Source organism: Trachymyrmex cornetzi, unplaced genomic scaffold, assembly GCF_001594075.2.
Source record: "Trachymyrmex cornetzi isolate Tcor2-1 unplaced genomic scaffold, Tcor1.1 scaffold665, whole genome shotgun sequence".
Taxonomy (NCBI): domain Eukaryota; kingdom Metazoa; phylum Arthropoda; class Insecta; order Hymenoptera; family Formicidae; genus Trachymyrmex; species Trachymyrmex cornetzi.
In genome coordinates, this window is record NW_017299987.1 from 1 (window position 1) to 4,993 (window position 4,993).

The window sequence follows — 4,993 nt, forward strand, 5'->3', positions numbered from 1 at the left end:
GATTTTGCGGATCTCATCGGGGAAAGCAATTCTGCTTTCCGTCCTTCTATAGGAAATTCTTGTGGAAAGTTGGAAGTGTATTGGATAAGACTGGCTACGTGAATCCAATCACATTGGAACCTGGGCCATTCAAATATAGAAGGAGAAGAAGATGGCATAGTAGAGGACACGTAAGTGATTTTCTGCTTCTGCATACACAAATTAGACTTGCTCGATACGGTTTTGCACGAAATGAACGAATCTGGCAAAAAAAATGTATATCGCTTTACCCCGTGGACCGTGATCGTTAAAGTTGATCACTATTCAGGTTAGGAAATTATATCCATCATATCGATGGCATGGCATAGATTACAGCAGAGTATTTGTCTTGGTTAAATATTTGTCTGTAAAGCAGAATTGTTTAATCCTTTATGCCATCGATACAACCGATTTCCTCTGGATATCTGTCAACTTTAATTATAACAATTAATAACTCGGTTCACGGTAGTACAAAAATGCGTCGAATGATTTTATCAACCTCAAGGAGGTTCGACCTTGTACGCATATTATTATGTAACGTATAATTTAAAGATACGTTTCATGATGCGTTTCTTGTCGAGGTTTTCTTGTGGTCTCAAATGGAATTTACGAAAAGATGTTTGGAACAAAATTTGGAATTTTGTCAAATTTCTCTCTCTCTCTCTCTCTCTCTCTCTCTCTCATTCACGTATGGTTTACATTTCTGTTTACCTGCAACGAACAATTTTTCAAATCTGTCAGGAGCTATTGCATATTATATGTAATCCAGAAGATTTTTCTTAAATGGAATTTACGAATATGTAATAAACACAAGTAATATTATATTTCATTCCTTCCGCAAATTATCTAATTATTATTATGTATGATTTACGAAATTCATTTTCAGGTATTATTGAAAATTCGGGTATTATTGAAAAATTGTTGGTGGGACTCGTCGACTTTACCTCAACTGACTAGACTACTAAAAACTTTATTTTTGAAAGCTGGACCAGTTTGGAATTAGTTATAAACAGAAGATTATTATTATTTTCATCACATTTAATTATGTAGGAACGCAGAGATTAAAGTATATCACGAGGATAATAATAAGAACGATATACAGACTTGCTGTTGGCTATACTGCTGATTGAGCTAATCGTCGATTAAGTTAATCGGCGTTGGTAACAGTCGCCCTAAGTAGTTTTAAACAATCTTGCCTTGCATTAATTGGCAGTTACTGTTTTTACTTCTTATACATTCATATAATAATTATACTATGTTTATAGTATTTTTTATCAATCTCGAGGAGGTTCGACCTTGTACGTACATTATTATGTAACTTATAATTTAAAGATACGATTCATGATGCATTTCTTGTCGAGGTTTTCTTGTGGTCTCAGATGGAATTTACGAAAAGATGTTTGAAACAAAATTTGGAACTTTGTTAAATTCATTCACGTATGGTTTACAGAACATGTACAAAGTTCCAAATTTTGTTCCAAACATCTTTTCATAAATTCCATTTGAGACCACAAGAAAACCTTTATTTTTGAAAGCTGGACCAGTTTGGTTAATTTATTAGGTGTACAACTTTGCTTCCGCCGTTTTCCTATAGATGGCTTCAGCGGTAAGTGATGGTCGAAATAAATAGATCATAGACGTCATATAATAAACTTGGGTATTTGTCAACATAACCCCATAGAAATATTAGTCGATTTGTGTCTGGCTCATAAAGTTATTCTCGATTGAAAATCTCAGTTTACGAGCCAAATTCTCGTCATTTGCGGGAAGTTTTAATTTTCTGCTTCAATATGAAGAAATCTGCGGTTGAGGCTCATCGAATGCTCTCAAATACTTATGGTGAGGCTATTAGTGAAAGAACGTATCGTGAGGTTTCAACGCTTCAAGAACGGTGATTTTGACATCGAAGACCGGCATAGCGGTGGAAGAGAGAAGGTTTTCGAAGATGCAGAATTGGAGGTATTACTTGATCAAGACTCGTATCAAAATCAAGAAGAATTGGCACGATCATTCGAAGTGACTCAACAAGCCATTTCAAAACGCCTCAAAGTCATGGGAATGATTCAGAAGCAAGGAAATTGGGTGCCGTACGAGTTGAAGCCGAGAGATGTTGAACGGCGTCTGTTTGCTTGTGAACAGCTGCTTGAAAGGCAAAGACGGAAGGGATTTCTGCATTGTATTGTGACTGGAGACGAAAAATGGGTTCATTACGATAACCCCAAGCACAGAAAATCATGGGAGAGTTCCCGGCCATGCTTCCACGTCGACGGCCAAACCGAATATTCACGGCTCCAAGGTCATACTCCGTATTTGGTGGGACCAGCTCGGCGTAGTGTATTATGAACTGTTAAAACCTACTGAAACAATCACAGGCGATCGGTATCGAACGCAATTGATGCGTTTGAGCCGAGCATTGAAAGACAAACGGCCGCAATGCAACGAGAGACACGATCAAGTGATTTTGTAGGATGACAATGCTGGACCCCATGTTGCGAAAGTGGTCAAGACACACTTGGAAACGTTGAAATGGGAAGTCCTACTCCACCCGCCGTATTCTCCAGACGTTGCTCCCTCTATCACTTGTTTCGATCAATGGCATACGGCCTGGCTGACCAGCACTTCCGGTTTTATGAAGAAGTAAAAAATTGGATCGATTCGTGGATCGCCTCAAAAGATGACTAGTTTTTTCGACGCTGGATTCGTATGCTGCCCGAAAGATGGGTGAAAGTAGTGGCCAGCGATGGATAATATTTTGAATCATAAATGTATAACCAGTTTTTTACAATAAAGCCTCGAATTTCGGAAAAAAAACGGCGAAAGCAAAGTTGTACACCTAATACATTCATATCTTAATACTATGTTATTTATCGAGATCGAGATCTAGCATCGCCAAATGTTTTTACATGAAAAATTTTTCTATTTAAATTAAATTTTTTCATTTTATACGGTTAACTCTTTAATTTTTGTGATAACACTTAAATTGAGCAAGGTAATGCAACTTTGTGATAACTCTTTGTATATTATTTTGAAAGAGAATTAAATACCCACTACTTTAATTGGAAGAGAAAATATCTTTGTGTGTGAATAAATTGTGATATAATAATGTCATTTAAGAGGAATTTAAATCGTTTGGATTGGAATAGAAAGATCCTTCAATAAGATATACGTACACTTAGGTTTCATTGTATAAAAATTAAAGATAGTATTATTTGGATTAAGTAAATAAAGAAATGGGATTTGGCGCTAGTTCTTGATATATCAAACCCTTTATAGGAATGATACATATCATTAAAGTCAATATTATTTATTTAATTTGGTATGTGAATTATATGGAATTTAACTTTGCGCCAATTATTGATATCAAATCTTTTTTACGATCGATACACAAAATTTTGAAGAATTTAACTTGGCGCCAATTTTGTTGATATCAAATCTTTTATATGAATGATACATAATTAGAGTTAAGTAATATTATATACAAAGGACCGGTTTCACCAACCCGATTAAGCCGAATCAACCATAAGTGTCAACCATAAGTGGTCAATTCCACTAAACAGCAAACGCGATTAGTCAGTTCCATGGTGAATTAGGTAATTGGCGTTTTGGTGAAACCGGCCCAAATAATTTTTACGAAAAATACGCTCGCTTAGCGCTTTTTTTACCTTTTTTAAAATAATCATTACATGAATTACATTGGAATCAATTTGCTGGATGGCAACCGATTGCTTCCCCACTACTTTGTTACCCCTTCCTATAACACACTATTCCCCTTCTCCTTAATGGTAGAGATCTTCTTGATAACATATATATTATAGAAGTTACAACGTTAAGCTCATTTGATTTTAATCACTGATAATAAGAACTTGACAAGAATACATCTTCCATAGTAAATTATCAGACGAAATTTCAAAATATAGGTAATGTTATAATTTGTATACTTTTATTAAAGATTTAGCTCTATAACTGAAAAAAAAAATTTATAACTGGATATTTATTTTAGTCTGAAAACTATAAAATATCTTATAAAGTAATGATATTAAATTGAATTGACAAGTAAGATCGCATTTGGTGGATATTATCATTTAATCGAAAACTAACTATGGATTAAAATCTCATTGACAGGAGGATATTAAGTAATTTAAAAAATTACAGTATAATGTTGAACTGTGACAAACTATAAGCGCAAATAATTTATAATATTATTGTTAATGTATGAATGTAATATTGAAGATGGTCATATTCAAGGCTGAAACGTTTATTTTTTGTTAACCATATGTCTTTTTGTTAATTTTTATAATTTATGTCTATTTATTAATTTTTGTAAATTTTATACTTGAATATATGTATTATTTTCACTAACAAGATCTAGTGTGGCAATTGCTCAACCTTCGTATTGTTTATTTCGTAGCCACGTATTTGATGATAATTTTCTTATACAGGTCAATCTTAACAGTCATGTAAGTTGTTTTTTTAACCATTTTTCGCGTATAATTTCATGTTAGCCTATTTAAATTATTTTTTAATCATTACTGTAGGTCGTTTCAAAACAAAAAAATCTTTTTCTTTTTAGTATTAAGAAAAATTGCGCTAATTGATAACCAGCGTCGACTCCTATTGCCTGTATTACATATTTAATGATTTTATTAATTTTTCTTTTTAGTTAACTTAATAATTTGATGACCAAGATTAACTCGGATACCACCATAGTTAACTCACCACCATAGTTTTTTCGTATTTTATATGTTAATAATTTATACTTGTATGCGATATCACTATTTAATTTTGTTAATATATTTTTTGTACTGAAGAGAACCTTGATCGTAGGTCGAAACGTATACACTGAACCAAAAATGTACGTAAATACAATAAAAGTATTCATTGATATTAATAAAAAATTCATTAAAATTGGTCCAATGAACAATTTTATTCCTATAATGATTTAGGTTTTATAAAATGATCAATTTGAGTTATTAAA